Source organism: Cygnus olor, chromosome 1 (genome assembly GCF_009769625.2).
Source record: "Cygnus olor isolate bCygOlo1 chromosome 1, bCygOlo1.pri.v2, whole genome shotgun sequence".
In the NCBI taxonomy this organism is placed as follows: Eukaryota; Metazoa; Chordata; class Aves; order Anseriformes; family Anatidae; genus Cygnus; species Cygnus olor.
In genome coordinates this window covers 5,057,303-5,076,406 of record NC_049169.1, presented here as the reverse complement: position 1 = coordinate 5,076,406, position 19,104 = coordinate 5,057,303, and the positions used below count along the sequence as shown (strand labels likewise).

At 37.9% G+C, this 19,104-nt stretch overlaps 1 long non-coding RNA gene across 1 annotated transcript; it reads left to right on the top strand.

Annotated features, from left to right (window-relative positions):
• The first annotated feature begins 1,226 nt into the window (after positions 1–1,226).
• LOC121064773 lies at positions 1,227–13,027 on the top strand. The gene is made up of 4 exons (XR_005816676.1): positions 1,227–1,570; positions 5,273–5,335; positions 11,870–12,224; positions 12,925–13,027. It is a non-coding gene; the product is annotated as an uncharacterized LOC121064773 (long non-coding RNA).
• The last annotated feature ends 6,077 nt before the right edge of the window (positions 13,028–19,104 follow it).

Genomic DNA, 19,104 nt, shown 5'->3' with positions numbered 1-19,104 from the left:
GAGAAAGTGTTCAAAATAGGCTCTTGCCAGAACTGATGTTTAGGGACAGACTCTGCCCTTCCTTAGGAAAGCTCTTTAGAAACCAGGTGAGCCATCAACACCTTTACATGGAGCAGGATTAGCACCAGACCCTTCGTTTCCCTGACTTACTCACCAAACAGCATTTCTCCATAGCTCTGCTCCACTCATTGGAAAGGCTGCAATTAATGGCCTTCCATTGCAAACTTCCTTTTAGTGCCCAGCCCAGCAATTAGGCCCCAGCCATGCTTCACGACCTCTGACTGCCTCACTGTGAGCTTTGATCAGATCTTTGCTCACTGACACACATCTAATAGCCCGCCACGGCACCAACTAAGCTATCAGGTCCTAATTTATGCCTCACCCTGAATCCTAGGCCAAATAAGGAGTGTAATTAGCTATTATACCAGCCAGAAGTTTGACCTGACCTCCTGTTTGGAAGTTGGGCATGGAAAAGGAAAGAAATGAGAAAACTACTGAAAATGAATTTTGTGGGGCTCTGTGGAACAATGCAAGATCCATATACAAGCAGCGGCACTTCATCAGAGGAGACTGCACTGGTATTCACATTTCTGCTGACCACATAACATCATCAGTAGCCAAAATTGCAAATTTTCTTTCTGCAGGAATCTGTCTCATTTTGGTAGCAGATAGTTGCTCTAAGATCATGCACTGTTGCTACAGACATAAGTACAGTTAAATGAATGAAAAATGCTAAGAAGCCCAACAGTTTTACAGCTAAATACAAGAGATGTGAAAGGCCTGGGTTTCACTGTCACTTTTTTTCATATAGCTTCTGATTTTATTTTGAAGTGACGTGAAAAAGAGATGTGGAAGCAAGGCAAAGAGCAGCAAACGAAAAAGTTTCATTTCAAGTCTATTTTTTTTTTCAGACTGAAATGAAATGTTTTACTTCTGAGCCCTTGGAAAGGATGTTTATTCTACTCTAAATAAAACTGAAGTACATTTTTAAAAGAAACATCACCTCAAATTACTTTGAAAGAGTCCAAATAAAAAAACATTTACATTTTTTCCAGAATCTCTTTCCCACTTTCCTACAGCTTTTTTTTTTTTCTTTTTCTCATTTGAAAGGGTTCTCTTCGATTAGCATGAATTCAAAAAATATTTCAGTCAACTGACTTGTCTGATTTCAGTGGGAAAATTTCCTACTTGCATCAATCATTCCATTCTGTGCGGCCACTTCTCATGAGGTAGAGAGAAAGCAGAGCCCTGGAGAGATGTTAGCTTTCCTGAGGCTACGGCTGCAGCAGGGCACACTCTCATTTGGCACACACACTCCAGCATACAGATATCCACCCACCAGCACAGGCAGAAGAAGGTTCAGGTTGTCTTTTATTCCAGTCGGACAAGGATGAATGCTTTGTGAACACCTAACTTTGTCCTGCCTCTACTTCTGGTTAAGACAACCACCTCTGCCTCTCTCCCAATGGAAGAGTAACATAATCTGCTGCAACCAACATTCAACCCATCAACCAAGCTCCTTTCAGCATCTATGGGCTTACTGTGGGACCTCTGACAAGAGCAGGTAAAGGTAAGAAAATGCTGGATGGGGTTTTAGTTCCTGAAAGTACGGAGAAGAAACTAGAATTAAGGAACATCCTTGTCATCCTTGTGGTGAGGTGGCTATGTTGAGCTGACTAGCAGATGCGTGAGGTTTAGTGTTGTTCTATTTTAGCTAAGTTTCAGATCATAAGTGATTTTCCAAATCTGTAGGCAGATTGATATGCTGAAGAGCTGACTTGACCGTTTTTCTGTCAGTTGCTAGAGGAATGAAAACAGCTCTCTTAGGTGTTTTCATATCCGAAATGTCTGGTCACAATTGTTATCTTTCCATCTGCTGTAACAGGTCACAGAAACCACAAGTTTTTATTTCCCTAGGATATTCTAAAATAATCTAAGTGACAATATCTCTGATGCATGGGGTTTTCTAATGAGACATGACTTCTTTTAAAGCATCAATTCATACTTTGTTGGGATATTTAAACTTGCGTTTTAAAGTCATCTTTATATTCTAGACGTGTCAGAATGAAAAAAAAAAATCTAGCATAATATATTTAAAAAAATAACATGATCACGAATGTGAAAGCTGTTTCATCTTTTCATAACCACTTTTAATCTATAGTGCTATATTTCTCAGTTTTGTTCTTCTTGAAAAAAAAAACCCTAAAGTTCAGATATGAAATTTTATACAGTGAGAGGATAACAAAGCTCGGGCCTCAGCCTATCTGTGAAGGGCCATCAAGGACACAGTCTCAAAATATCAAGTGACCTAAAACTGGTCCTGTCTGTCCCCTTGAACTCTTTTGAGAGCAACCTGAAACCTCAGCCAGGATCTCAGTGACTGCAAACACCAAAGGTGTCCCACAGCTTGGGACATGCAACACCCTAGGGATAGTTCCTGACATTTTTATACTGAGGAATACATTGACTATTTTTGGTTGCAAAAGTTCTGGCCACCTGAAATCCAAATTATATTTAATTTAGTCACAATGCTCTGAGGATGTCTCCTTTCTTGACTTTCTCAGTACCTCCTTAGGTCTCCTTTCTGGCAGAACTTTTATTCCCTAGTTTGAATGGGAAGTCATTCAGGATCCAATTCACACAGGAGGTCAAAGTTTCCAGATAAAAAGAATTCTTCTGGCTTGCTTGAAATGAATTTAGTCATGCAATACCCCCATCAGGATGAGACAGCTAATCTTCAGGAAATACCTCTGCCCTCACTAACAGACCCACTGTCTCCAGAAAGCAGGAGCAATACTCTTTCAAGGGAGGTTCAATAATCCAAACACAAGAACAAGGTTCATCAGAGGTTGACAGAACACCATTAGGAAGGGATTACAAATTTTAGAAATCTGTGTTGGACTGGCATTTGTTAACCATTAATTTGCCTGGGGAAAGAGATGTGGTATCTGGAACACCCCATGCCTTAGCTTTGGAGAAAATTCTGATGTGGGACAGTGCAGAAGCCCTGAAATGAACAAGTGAGTGGAGAAGGTCATTGAATAAAAAGTTCTATTTTTAAGCACAGTGGACCTGAAATGATTATTTGACATTTTATTTTAAGTCAGTGCTGATAAAAGTATATTAATAATACGAAGAGCAGAGGAGAGCTGAATAATTAAAAGGGCAAATCAGGATCTGAATCATACAAATATTACACTTCGAACAGAAATCAACAATGGCCAAGGAGAGGGATAGGTGTTCTACCAAAAAAAGGTATAATATGATCCAAAAGATGGAATTAGAAGCCAAACAAACATGGGCTGGAACAAATGAGGGTAATTAAATAATGGAACAACTCCCTCCACCACTGCCCACTTTCAAAGCTAGAGTGATGTCCTCTGTGAATTTTGGATCTACTGAAAACAACATAGAACAGTTAATGCAGGAATTACTTCAGAGAAGTCCCATGACCTCTGTCACTTAGGAGGTCAAGAAAGATGAGAAAATAAATCCTTCTGGCTTTAAAAAGCCCTGAGTTAATATCCTTTCCAAAATGTTAAATGTTTAAGGCATTTGATGAGCAACATAGCTACTGTGAAATGGATTAAATGGGGGATAGGGGCAGGGGGATGTTGTTGTTTTCTTATTGTTGGTTGTTTTGCTGTTTGTTTGTTTGTTCTTAAGACAGCAGATAATTAACTTATGGAATGCATTGCCGTGGGATGTAAGTGAAGCAAATATCTTGAATTCATGTTAAAGACTGTACACCTATTTGAATAACTGTTTGGTTAATTTATGATCCAGAGAAATTTCCCTATATCAGAACACTTGATTAGACAAACTTAATGTTACTGTGATTTTCACAGCTCTGTTTAGATGCCATTTCTTTGTTTCAAGTGGCATGGTCTTCAAAAATGATGCCTCAGGCCAAAGGCACAAGCCTGTTTTTGAAGCAAAGGTTTTTGAAGGTATCATTTCCTCAAGAAAATTCTGTTTCATTACACAGAATAAATGTTGGCCTGAGAGGCATAAAAAAGGTCTGGATTCAAGACAGGATCTAACCTGCAACTCTTAGAACTGTTCAGAAATATCCAAATTCCAGGCTCAATTAGAATACTGAAGAAAAGAGAAAAAAGCCAACAATTAAATAGTCTTGCATACTTACCTTCTCTCTGGCTCCTAATTCCTTCTTACTTATTGAAGAATAACTTGGTTATGTGATTGCAGCTCTTGGAACAATCTGCTTTAAACAGAAAACACCATATTATATTAATTAAAAGCTTTTTCCTGCCACCTCATAATCAAAGCCCTGGGAGAATCTATATTGTGAAGTATGTGCCTTATATTTAAAAGGTACTTAATTTCAATATGGACATGATTGTGTTTCAGGGAAGGCCTTTGTTTAATATTCCTTCATAACATAACACCTTACATAATATAATTTCAAAGCCTCCCCCTCCTTTTCTGTGTTTTTTGCTCTCAGTAATTTTTTATCAAATTTATTTATTTCCTGCACACTTATTTAGCACTGTTCCTACTGATAGCATTTTTTTTTATTTATTTATTTTTTTAAAGTCACAAGGACAGTCAGTAAACAAACTCAGATTTTTATATATCTTTTTTTTTTTTTTCAGGAATGGTATGAGGCTGAGTCATTTCTTTTTCCCCCTGGAAAGTGTTTATGTTGGGAGGTGCTTGATTTTTAATAAGATGCTTCCAAATGAAACATTTCCTTTTGAACTATTTCAAAGCATTGAAATTAATGTCATTATTTTTTTGTTATGTTTCAGGAAAACTGAGGTTTAAACAGCAGAATTTCTGGGGGGAGAACTTCTGTTTCTAAGAAGAGAGGAAACTTTTTCTAAGATGTAAGGGCAAAAAGGCACTTTTTTGAGGCAAAGGATTCTACATTAGGACTAAATATGTGCATGCACATATTTTCAGTGTTTCCTAATAATCAGGTATTCCAATGAGCTTAATTGTAGAAGCAGTGACAGGGGTTTTCTCTTACACATTGTGCAGAACTGCTGAATCAGTGTTTCTCGGTGAAACTGCATGACAAGCACTGCAAGATGCTCTATTTTGGGCAGATTTTTTTTTAGAAAAAGTCACTTCTATATACAGTCATTTTGACACGGGATCTATGCGCTTACCTGCTTTGATTTCTCTCTCAGTGACTGTCCTCCAGGAAAGGTCTTCCTCTTCAATTCACTTTGTGTGGTCTGAAATTTTGGTTCAGATTTAGTGACATGCTAATACAAGTCTCTCCCTATTTATTTATTTTTTCCAGAAACTTCAGAGAGAAGGAAAGTGTGAGCAGCCCATTCCAGTCTCCTAAATACTGATTTTTAAGGTACAGTTATACAAACAATGGGTAAGATGTAGCTTGGATTTGAACTTTCAACCCATCAGCTGCATCCTGATCACTGCTTGTCATGCATGCAGAAAAAACGTGAAGCAGCTAAACTGTCCAGAACGGAGGGATGAATCACCTTCTGTATGCCGTAGGATAAGGGCATGTCAGTGTACAGGTACTGTAGAGGAGTGAAACACCGTGGGTTTATGGCCTCTCTGCTTGCCTGTAAGCTCATACTCAGAGCCTGCACCAAAGAAGCACTGGGCATTCCCGAATAAAAGAGAAAATTCCTGAGTTTATAACACAGATTAAATATCCCAGAGTACAAAACCATCAATAATAAAATCTGACAGTATTTAAGAAGCATCACAATGGGGATTAATTTGTAATTTAAAGGATATAAACATTGATTTGGGAAATATTATTTGTCCAGGTAATAGCCTCCAAAGTCTTTTTCCAACTTGCAGTATTTCAGCTTGCCCTGAGAGTGAGAAGCAATCTTTCTGCTGGCATCAAAATCCTGCTGCAGCTGGAAGGGGCTTGATGTACTTGAAGATGTGATTATCCACAGGAAGGAGAGATCCTGCAGCCCTAGTCATGACAGGGTGGTGTGCTGAGTCCACAAAATGTCCCTTGCCTATTTGACAACTGCATGGTTTGCAGTTTTGGAAATCCAAGCATCTTTCTGGGTATTAGTCTGGAGGCTGAGGGCAAGAAAGAAGCTGCAGAGTGGTGGATGAGGGATTAGCAAGTGCGCAGAGGTCACGGTATTAAACAATATGTAAACTTCACGGTTTAGGCCCTGCTCCAGCAAACAGGGCGAAGAGTCGAACAGAGCTATTTTCTTCCATCGCTGGCTGTCCTCGAGTCAGTATAAGTATAGCAATAATATTTGGTAGCTGAGAATGGGATCCCGTGATTATGAATTTGTTTTGTAAATACCTCCGTGGCAGAGGCTGGTTACAAAAGAGCTCATAACTCAAAAGCAGCAGATAGGCAAAGACTGTGAGCACAGACAGATGCAATCCAGGATGTCCTGCTCCTTTCTGCTGAGTTTTGGGGAGGGGACAGTAAGTTTAATGCTCTCTCTTTCTCTGCTCACTCTTCCCTATAAATCCTTTGTTAATTTAAGGTGTAGGCAGGCCAGCTTTGCACATCTTTCTGAAGTTTAAGGAGTTAATGTATACTGCTGCTTTACTGATGAAAGACAGAATACAGGAGTGTTTCTAGTGCACATTAGTGGTGGTTTAAGCAAAGCCAACAGGGAGCTTAAATTCCTGCTGTTTCTGCTGTGATGATTCTCTTTGTGTCACAGAGAGGGGAACTGTAGTGCAGAGGGCTCTGGCATGTCACAATGTTACCACAGTTAATAGAGGAGCAGGTAAAATGGAAGGATTTACACTTTGCTGAAGGCTGCTGGTCAATACAGAAATAGCTACCGTCACAGCACGGCCTGTTTGGGCCATTACTTTTGAATAAGAAACGTGTCACTTATGTTTCAACATCTGGCCAGTGGTTATGAAGGGAAGCCAGCTGGCCACATCACAGCTGCAATGTTTGATGAGCCCTTTCCTTCACTGTCTCCATTGTGTGGGCCTGAGAGCAGAACTGTGGATCGGCAGGAGGGAGAACGCAAGGCCTACTGTCACTTTTTCCTTCTCCAAGCATTTTATTGTAGCCTGCATCCCTTCGCTGACCGAGCTGGATTAAGTCTCCATGACATGAAGTCAGGAATGTAGATTTATTCAGACTCGTTAAAACAGTGGCACACATCCCAAGGAAGACAAATAGCCTTTTGTGAGATAATTTGCTAACACTGTTCCACCCTAACACGTATCAGTCCTGTTATCGCATGACTAATATGGACATAACCCTGCGCACTTTTATCAGACATGCATACGTACGTCAGCCTGATTTGTGTCTCACTTGGATGGGTGAAGAAGCCAATGGACCTGTGCCCAAGCAAAACTCATTGAACTGAGATCAAAATCTGCTGTGCGCTCTTAATTTGCTGCTTGTGCCCTTTTGCATTAAGTGGCTTTAGTTCAGATGAGCATTTGCAGTAAGTCATTCAGTCATTTCTTTTACATATGAAGAAGAATTCATGGAATAGAAGCATTTGGTATTCACTGTCAACATTACAGTACTTTCTGTTAGTCACATTATTCTTTTGATTAAAAGAACAGTGGGCATCTGATCAGGAGAAAAACCTACCCTGTGAGTAATCCTATACCATGAGTAATCAAAACAGGATATATCTTGTTCTCTTGTAGCATTTTAATGAATGCTAAAGAATTCTATAGTATTTTAATGACTAACCTGATGTAAATTAAAATCTGATTTAAATAATGTTATTACCCTCCCTGCTGATAGGGAAACTGAAGCATGGGGCCATTCAAAGTCTCTGGATAAGAAGTCCTAGATCCCAATTCAGCACAAACTTCAACTAAGCTTAAACAGAAAGCAAAGAGGCCTTTCAGTTTCACTACTAACACAGGATTAGGGAGATCTGACTGTGCCTGTCACAGATTCTTGTGTGCATTTATCCTCTTTCAGTGAATGGCAGGTAGCAATATTGCCTTTGCAAACCATCTGGTTAGGTTGTGAGAGCTTCAGGGACAGAAATAATTCTTTCTTGGGCACTTGAATAGTGCTTACCATAAACAGGCGCTCCTCCTGGCTTTGCTATCGGTGTCAGTGGTGAGGCAGAAGGTAACACAAAATTTATTTGGCAGAAAATTTTTTTTTTTTTGATTCCTCCGGAATATGTGACTTTGACAAAATCAGCCTCCTTGGAAGCTGAACACTACTGCTTTCCACCACAGACATGAAAATGTCTGATAGTGAGCTTTGGGACAGAGATCCACGCTCTCTCCATACAAGCAACACATATTATGACCTGTTTACACTGAAATTTAGCCAAAAAAAAAAAAGTCTCTCAACTCCCAATCAATGGATAAACAAACAGCTCCAGTCACATCCTACATACAATTTCCAAAAGTACCTACATCCTTCTCTTCAGAAGGAAACAAATCAAGAGATTCCACAAACAATTATCAGTCTTCATGTCTCACTGAGAGGTATTTGTGTTGGCTGGCACTGTTTTGCTGTTAACCCATGCGATCAGGACAGACAGGTCCATGCTAGTGTCGCAATACCATCACGGAGGATGCTGGCTTTCCTTTTACACCAGTAGGTGACTCTACACTTATGCTACTGTTTCTCTGCATTTACCTTGTTGGAACCAATGGCATAATTCTGTCCAGGAATTTTGTCTTTCAGCTTCCTAGAGAACAGATGAAGCTACACAAAGAACTCCCTTTAAGCAAATAATAAAAGCTCTAGTACCACTAATGTGCTACAGAAGAAAGCCACAGGTACACGAATAAAAGGTGGACCTTTGACCAAAGTGATACACCCACTACTTAAAAGCACTGATTTTTTTTTTTCTGAGCATTTTTAAAAGTATAATTCCCTTTATTATATTTGATAGATAATAAGTCCAGATCAAATGAATACCTTAGAAACTACTCTTCTGCAGAAACCCACGAGTCTCTGCTTTTTCCTGGCAAAGCTGAAGTTAGCTTAAAATTCCTCAACCTCAACATATTCTTCACCTATCATAAAATGCTCTAGTCAAAATAGAAGCTTTGAATGAAACTGTATGAATTTGTTACCATTTCTACAAGTAGAAAAAAATATATATATTCAATTGTATCATACTGTAATGTTTATATTTGTGTTTCAAATAACTTTAAAATATATTTATTTGACACAATATTTATTTAGAGAGGGAAAAAATGTAGAAATAGCATTAAATGATTAGACTGATCTGATTTTTTTTTCCTCACTATTTCATTTCAGTTCCTCGGAAAATCATGAGAGAAAAAAAAAAAATCTATGTTGTGATTCAGAACAGGGTCTCATTTCCGAATACTGGAATTCCCCCAAGAGTGGAAACCATGAACTCTAATCACAGCTTTCCCACTCTCTGACCCTGTAACCGATATCAGAGTCCAAGTGTTAGAAACTATATGGCAGTTCGATGCATTTTACATACCTCTTTCACGGTGGTCTCTGCATTTTCAAGTACTCATGTCAAGGTCCTTCCCATTTTCACTGCTCCACGTCTCACAGACTGCAATATCCAGGTGTTCTGGACATTTCCAGTGGGTATGTTGCCTCTCAATTTTTTAACAGTGACACCGTAAATATTTTGGTGCAGAGGGATAGTTGGCGTACAAAGCAAAATATTTTTAAAGCCATAGGTAATTTTGCTTTCTTGACTACATAGTGCATTGCAATTATTTATATCCTATGAGAACAAGTGACACCTTTTAACTTTTAAAATATTTTTATAGTCCCTTTTCATATCTGTTTTTGTTCCAGTTAAAAGAAAAAGAAAATCAAATTTTGTAATTTTAATATCCAGAATATTTTAAGACCTAGTACAGCTCAGTTGGACTTTGCTTGATGCTCAGTCAGCAATATAAATCAAAAGCAACCTTACTGGTCGTCATTAGACCTCATTCACTCACCCTTAAACAGATGTAAATCAAGAGTAAGTACAAAAATAAAGAAAGAAAGAAAGAAAAATCAGTAGCATTATGAATTGAAGAACTGGTCCTGCTGAGTCTGCATTTCTGCACAATTTGGCAGCAGTGACTGCACTGCCCACAGATGAAGAAAATGGCTATGAGGCTGAGCCTGAGCAGAAGTGCTTATTTTTAGCATAACATAAATCAGACGAGTCCTTCCAAACACCATTCACACTTTCCAGTTATTCCACACTACAAGGTGACATAAGAGTTTTCATGGCTCATAATAAATGATTCCAGGAGGACAGTAAGAGGGCTGGCATGGGGGGAGCAGGGGAAGAAAATGCCAATTAATAGCTGAATTACTGTGAAATAAGTACTTTTAGTGGGATGGCTTTGATGTAGTGAATAGACTCAGGTGCAGAGAAGTAGATTTAATTGTAATGCATGGATTAAGATAGACATGGAGAACAGACTCACTGTGTGTAGAATAACTTCTGATAGTTCAATTCTGGTGCATTTTCATTTTAAGTTACTTAGTTGTCTCTCCTATATATAAATATATATGTACATATATATATGCACACATTTAAGAGATCATAAAGTTGCACAAAAAACAGAAAAAGCTCATGCACAAAGATTACTCACCTTCAAGGAACATTGTGGCTTGCTCTTTTCTAAGACTATCATTCTCTTCATAATGTTTCTAGAAACTAAGCAGTGTAAAATGTAGCTTTGAGAATTTCAGAGCACTTTGGACAGAAATTTGCAGTCTAACCCAGATAAATTATTCTAAATTAACATATTTCTGGTCATCAGCTCTCTACTGCTGTGACTACACAAAAGCCCTGTGATTGCAATTTACTGGGGAAGTTCACTTCACTTATTTTTAAATATCTACATCCCACCTAATCTTCCTGAGATCCCTTGATAGTCAAGGGATATGGTTCCTATGGCCTATTTTACATGTCAATTTTATGATAGGGTGAACTTTGCCCTAAAAGCAACTATTTTCTTCCACTAACCACCAAGGAAAGGTAACACAGACATAGATTTCAGCTGCTGATAGGTATGCAGAGCATAGATATGTTCTTGGTACCTCCCATCTGGTTCCCGTTTAGCTGCAGCAGCTGAAGCCATACCAGGACCAGCTGTCCCTCAGGCCCTTAGCTGGTGATTATCTCCCTGATTGCAGAGATACCAGAAGCAAATGAGAATTAGATCCTTGGATACTACAGCCAGATAGCTCTATCTGGGAAGTTAAACCATGCTGACCTGAGGCTATGAAGCAGCAGAATGAACAGGCAAGCTGGTTGTTTCTGTGAAAGACAACATCTGGTAGACAGGTGAGGCAGAAGACAAGGAGAGATGAGAAAGGCAATGTCATCATTATCATTAGTTTTATCAAAATCCAAAAAGACTCTCAGTCATAACCCTACTTAGGAAGTAAAACTGTTCTTGATGTGATCTGGAGTAATTTTGGTTTGCTGCTAGCTATGCTGGGAAGACACTGTCATTTCCAGCTCACTGAAAAATCAGATAGGTGGTCTAAGCTGACTTTCCATCTATCTGTTCAGTTGTCACGTTCTGGTCCAAGCATGAGGCAACCACTAAAACACAAGGAAATCAGCAATGAGAAATGCTTAGTGCACTTATTAATTAAGTACTGGAACATAATCTTGAAGAACAGGATGTGAACTGCAGCTTGGGGAAGAATGGGTGAAGGGAAGCCTGTAAATATATTTGGTTATGAGATTTTGCAAAAAGTACATGCCTCAGAGCTATTTGTGGGGTTAATTCTGCTTTGATAGATGCTTAGCAATGGAGTATATGGAGTATGTCCATATGCAACTTCAACTCTGACATTTCTTTGTGTGGGAAATTCCCCTGGATTTATGTTTTTAAAGGAAAACAAAGGCTAAATTAATCTCTGGGAAGATTGTTCTCCTCTGGAATTTATGAAGCTGTCTGAAGCAAAGGTCTTTCCTTGTAGGCCCTTTCACATCTAACTGCAGAGTGAGTGGGAGTGAGTTATAATTGCATGCACAGGAAGTAGTTGAAGGAACTTCAGCAGAAGAGGCAGCACCTTTTGTCCAACCTGAGAGCACAAACAAACATAATATGATAATTTGGGAGACCTGATTAAGGACTGACTATACTTCTCCTTGTCCCTATCACATTCTGCAAGAGTTCTTCTATCACTTCATCCCTCATTTAGAACGATCTACCTGATTTGTGCAAGTCCACCACAGTGTGACTATGCCTACTCTGAAGTCACACTGAGAACACAGCTGAATTGCATCAGGTCATCATGGTGCCTGTTGTCCAAGACAAAGCATTAAATTGAGGTAAAGTATGTTAAATTACATTTAAACTTAGGTTTTCATACGTATGCAGATATATTTTTATATATGCATACAATGTATGTATTATCTAATATATATGTATATATAATGAACACATTATGCAAATGAAAGTATACAGGTATGTGTATTACAGGCAGAAATATATATGAGTACATATACATGCTACATATGCAGTAACAAGGCAGTCTGATCATGTGTATATGTATACATAGAGGTATTTGTGAATTAATATACACATTTATATTTGGGTATATATAGGTACAGCATGTATGTATTTGTACCTCAATCTATGTTCATACGTTTATGCAGTAATAGCTTGTTTGTCTACAGCTATGCCAGCTTACAAACACATATGAGTACTTGAAAACTTTGATATATTATAGGGTGTGGGAAAAACAAAGACACGTGGACAGGTTTACATGTTACAGTTCATGATGGTGCCTAAATATCACACACGCGCATGCATGTCTTTGCATGTGTTTAGAAGCAAAATATTAATGATATTTGCATATTTGCTCACATCAATTTTGTTTGCCAGAAAGCCAAGATTGTTGTTATTATTATTTTAGTAACAAAGCAGCAACAGAAGCTGGGAGATTCAAGCAGACATAGAAAAGTGTCATCTAATAGTCCATCAAACAGCTCTTGTCACACAGATAAACCTTTTATCTCTCTCTTCCAGATTCTAATCAAGGGTACAGTTTGCATGTTTCTTGTGTCACTGCAGCAACCAATTCAGCTGGGATTTCATATGCCCTGGGAAATAAACTCATTTTGACCCAAATGAGCATTTCAGTGTCTTGTTTTATCTTTTCACATTAACATTGATGATTATTTGTTAGTCAGGATACCAAGAGTGCATTTTCTCACCAAAGGGATGGGCTGCAAGGCAGAGCGTGTCTGCTTATTTGGAGATTTTTGAACACAGAAGAAAACCAAAACTCTTTCTGGGAAATGTATTCACAAGGCAAAGTTTTCATTTCATTTCATTGTGGTTACAAAACCATTTAAAATACTCTGAAATCTGAAGCTTAAAGAGTAAATTCCAATGTTTTTATTGTTTTAAAATTCTGTTTATAGTTTCCACAATTTTTCTCATTATCCAAATATAGCAATGACAGTATAAATGAAATTGTGAAGTTTCAAATTCTATCATATTTTTACAATACTGGCATTGTTGCACATTCAAATTGTGTATTTCAGTCTGACTGTGCTTAATCAGTCACCCTTACTGGTTTTGCACTCATAATTAATTGCTCACATTGAAATAGAAACCAAGTGACAAATAAACCATTGCCTAAAGTCAAGGCTTAACTCTAAAAATATAAAAAGGAATCTTTATGTCTTGTTTTTATTGTGAGTTTTATGATTCTCGATGATGGGTTCAATAGTCTTGGTTTCTGAAATTGTTTACATGAGCTTTCATTCATCTGATACTAATTTCTAGCTTGCATGTTGTTGGCAAGTAGTTTGAAAAAAGAAGATCTTGGGCTATATCTCTAATAGTAAACTGAAGGCCAGGGAACAAGGCCCGAGCTGGCTTCTGGATGATTTTCATCCAGACAGCTACCTCTGCCTTGGAACTTTTCATTTGCTTGTGGGAGGTCAATAAATAAAATTCCATGTCTAATATTTTTAACATTTCTTATTTTCTCTTGAGTATTTGAAAGCTTGTACATGCATCATTGAGCAAAACAAGCACAAAGCTCTGGAAAGAAGCAGTTGGACATTGCCTGCTCAGAGGTGTCTCCAGCATTGCAATTGAGAGCTGATCTAGTTGTCGTTGCCTCTGCCCTTACATATGCGAGAAACAGGAATTTTTTGGCGTGCAATTTTTAGTGATATAATTTCATGTTTACTTTTGGATGAGATTGTGCCTGGTGGCACATTTCCCTCCTCCAGCAAAAGAAGGTTAAAGCAGCCCAAGCTGGATTTGTTATGGAGGAGTAGCTTGTTACCTCTCCTTACCGCAAGAGGAAATTTCCCTTTTCTCTTCTCCAACTGATTGAGGAGGTTTTTTAGGAATTTCCTTTTCCTTAAGCATTGTTCTTATTAAAAATAGTTCAGCACCTTAGGCCATAAAAGAAATTCTCCTCTGATCAGGCCTCCTGCCTCAAGCAGTTAAATAAATAGCATCCATTTGATGTAGCAAATGTGAAAGCTCCATGTTTACTTCTCCACTTTGAAAAAAGCATATAATAGCATTTTGTTTTTTTTTTTCTTCCCAAGGTTCATGTTGTTGTAAAATAAACAGATGTTTGGAAGGGGAGGAGGGAAACGTACACATTTTAAGTGTTTAAAATACACCCAGTCACCACTGATTAACAAGCATAACAATGGGTGATAAGGAAACAGAAAATATCAGAAGTCACTCAATGGCTTTGGTAAATTTTTGGATTGGTTTGGTTGATTTATTATTATTATTATTATTATTATTATTATTTTCTACTGTAAAATGTCTGGCATCGCCAAAAAAAAATAAAACCTGCTTTGAAAACCAGACATCTGTTTTCAGAGCCTTTGAGACTGGGAGCGTGAAATGTAGGAAACATAAGAAAAGACCCTAGCAAAGAGTGCATGCCCCTTCAGAACATGAAAAGCTACAAGAAAATCAAATCAAAACAAATATGAGAAACCATTTTATGAACCAAGGTTCCTCTTTAAAGCAAATAGTTTGTGTAGAATAGATGAGAATTTCAGTTTTCAAACCTGACCTTACTCATTGTGATTCCCAAAGACCTTCTCAAGGGACTCCCAGCTCAGCACCTCCTGTGTGACTGCATGAAGCAGATTTCAGTCTTCTTCAGTGCAATCACATTCCTACATCGCTGTCCTATCTAAGCATTGTGTAATGAGGAATTGACTGCAGTGATTAGGATTGCTCACCTTATTTGCCCTCTCTTTCTCTCATACAATAAGGAAACAGAAATGACGAGCCAGGGATGATAATCCCAGTGCAGACTCCTATTGTTTCCAATCTCATCCAGTGTAACAAATCCACTAGAAATTCATATCTGGGATCCAGATGGATATGCAGCTGGGGTGATTGATGTAGGTCCACTGATGATCACAGAAAACAGTCACCTACTGAAAAGAAAGCCAGCAATGGCTGTGCCACTCATTCATTTTCTTTGCAAGGTGTTGAACTTACTCTGAGGGATCTTTGAGGACTTGATACAAAAGCCTACAAGAGTCCACAGGCTTCCGCTGTCTTTGGATCAAGAACCAAGGCAGTTGCACATTTCTGTGACCTGTTATTGACATTCTTGTCACACATGCCTTCACTCAGCCTTTTCCTAAGTTACTATTTTAATGTATACAGACTTGAAATGTCAGGTTCCTTTCCTTGGAATTAATTTTTTGCTTGATTTTCCTCCCTTGAGTGGACCCAATTCCTGTGTGCAACATGCAGTTTTGCAGACATTAAACATGTGGACAATCCTTTTTTATTCTACAAAGTAAGCATACAGGTAAGGAGAGTTGTTCATGTTTGCAAGACAGCCCCACAATTCTGTTTTTCTTACAGCCCTATTAATTCCTTAAATCATTGCACTGTTTAACTGAATAATAAATGTTTCACCAAGCTTCTACCTTTACACAGCACGCTGGTTCAATGATATGGCCAGTTACTGTTTTAATATTTGATTTATAATTATGTAGGTATTCTTTTTAAGCAGTTTTACTGCTCTTGAAGATTCAGGCTTGACTGAACAGAAGTGGAATTTGCTACACTGCAAAGACCATGCTATTAAAAACTGCAGAATTAGCTTTTCCAAAAAACAGTGGTGTTAAAGCTTGAACTGGAAAAGATGATTTCAGCTTTTACCTGATTACCTGAATATTTGATACATTTAACAAAAAGACACTATGCATTTAATGAGGTAAGCTCCTCCTCAGTTTGAAGACCACCGCCTCTGTCTGCTGTTGTGTCTGTCCTTTCAGACCTCAGCAAGCTACCATATTTTTCCACTTCACTTGACTAAAAAACCTGATGATATTTAGATATCTGAAGTTTTATGTGAACTCTCCCTTAACTAAGTTGGCTGTACAGGCAATGAAGATAGATATGTGCATTTGAGGCCAGTAGAAGATTGCTTTATTCACCAAACACTCTAAACCGAGACTGGGAAAGCATTTCCCTCTGACTTCCTCCAAATGTCCTCCTCTCTAATGGGTATCCACCTTGGATCCTATCTGAGGAAGGTTAATTTACTGAATACCTAATGCATAGACGCAAATTTGAAGTCACATTTAGACTGGGTCCTATGTAAAGCGTATCAAAGAAGCTTCCTTAGATCAAAATCGTCCCTATTATTAAAGGATGGTGCCTTTCACCTTCAAACAGCAAACTCTCCAGGTGCTTTGCATGTTTTATTGATATTTGTTTGTTTATCATGGAAGTTGCTCCCCTGAGAAACACTAGGCCTATTTGAGATAGGCCACTGAATAAATCTCTATTAACAAAAAGGTGAAAACATCCAGACTGGATCTCAGCCAGAGGGAAAATTAATAATAATAATAATAATAATAATAATAATAATAATTCTACTTTTATTAGTAAGATGTGAATCAGCTATGATAGAACTGTAAGTATTTCCCTTGTCAACCATTATTTTTAGCAGTTTTGTGCATATTTGGTATGTGAGACATCTTAGAAGGAAATCTGAATCCAATGCTGCCTGCATTCACCACCTATCAATTACACTACCAAATATTCTGAATGCTCTGTGCTTCCCACCCACTGAAAACAAGACAGGAATATGCATGCACAGAATTTATATTTTATAGCGACGAGAGCAGAATAATTAAAGGAAAAATAGAACTTGCTGGAGACAAGGTCAGTGAGGATGTGGGGACAGAAAATCCTTAAGGTTAGACTTATCCTGCTTCCTTGTGCAAACAGAGGGAACTTAAATCTGGCAGCTGCCTCCCAGAGGAGTTTGGAGGAAGCATGATACGGGCTGCAGGTCAGCCAGGAGCATAGATGATACCTCTGTTGAACTACATAGGCTTTGACAATATTAAAATATGAAGCTCCTGGAAAAGCTACTTCTTCATCCCCTCACAAACTAGTGAGATCTGAGGGTCAGATTCTTAACCTAAGTAAATTGTTCACATTGTAGTCTGATAATGATTCGCACCCTTAAAAATCTGACACAATTTTATCTTCATCAGTTGTTGCTCAGTAATAATTTATGAGTTTATGTTGTACTAAAAGTTTCCCTCTTGGGCTTACTCTCCCTTTACCTTAATTAACAGGAAATTTATATTAGCTATCCATATAAAAACATGAGTTATATATATATAAAAAGGTTGGAATTTTTTTTTTCTTAAAAAAGACAAGTCTTTACAAATAGGAAATATGCATATGCATGTGTAATACTGCATATTTAAAATTTGTTTAAAACTGTAATTTTTACATGCATGATTGTTTTCAAGTGGAAATCCACCTCAAGTAAGTAGTTTAGGGTTAGAAAACTGGGCTTCAAAGGAATTTGGTATGCCTTCTTCACCTTTGAGATTCAAACACTAGAGCCAGAATTGAAAACCAAGGTATTTCAGGTGTCTGCATTTAAAAGACTTTGTTTATGTTAAGGCTTAGGTCACCTTAGCAGGTATGTTTTAATGAAAACATTACCTGTTGATGACCTTTGGGATTTGAAGGTGAAAATGCAGTCACTGGAAAAAGGAATCCTAACTGTCATGGATGAAATCTTCAGCATTAAAGACATTGTTTCTCATCCTTGTGAATGACTTAGTGCAACAATAAAATTTACTCACTTTAAAGAGCAGGGGACAGGGTGGCCTCTGATGAGTTGTCTTCTCTAGAAAACACAATTCCAAAACATCAACAAAATTAAGGAATGGCTAAAAAATAGTTCAGGACAGACCCTTAAAATGAGTGTGCTAGATATTTTGCTATATAAGTGAACCTTGACCTGTGTCGCTCATATATGAATATAGGAATTTTTGTTTATATTTGTGTTTTAGAGGACATTACCTAGTTATTGTTGATTTATTTTATTCCTGGTTCTTCAAGGAATAATATCCAGTCATTACAACGAAATAAGGTAAAGTAACATAGTAATAACACACTTTCTGTAAGCATAGTAATTTATAAATTATGTCAGACATCTGGGACAGAGGTTCTTTATGTCAAATATTAAATCTATTTAGCAGTTTATTCATAACATATTTGCAACTTCAAAAAGAAAGGAAGAAAGGAAAGAGAGCAGGGGTTTTCCTACATTTTTTGCATTAATGAAACTGACAGCCCTTGTACATTTTCAATAAGTCAATTGAAGTAAATGATTTTTTACAACCCTTATTAACTTCAGTTGTCACTGGGATGTCATCAACAAGATATTCATTGCATTTCCAACTGGATCTTTTAAGTACAATAACATCAAAATTGCTGAAATCCAAAACTCTATTTTTTCTTGCAGGGGACAGGGAGGGTGGAAAGAATCTGTCTGTTCCCAAAATTCAGGTCAAGGCAAAGCAGGAGGGAAAAAAAGCTAATGTTTCAAAATCATCATTTTACACTAGTTTAAAAGCCTGAGTGATGAGCGAAATACATCATATTTCCACTCAAGTCTTGTGCTGTCTGAACAGAAAGATGGGTTTGTGAGCCTTTCTCATGTTACTTTTCTAAAACAAAATCCAAAACAAAACAGGACTCAGAAACACATATCTCCCGGTGTTTGAGGGAGCACTGTTGTGGGAGGTGAGCAAACAGAGACTGCGTTTCTCCCTGAACCCAAGCTCACTTTGTCAAGGCATTTCTCAACTTGGCGAAGAGCCAGCCCCAAGCTGAAAGTGACACAGACCCATTAGTGCTGTTGAAAAGCATACTGTGGAC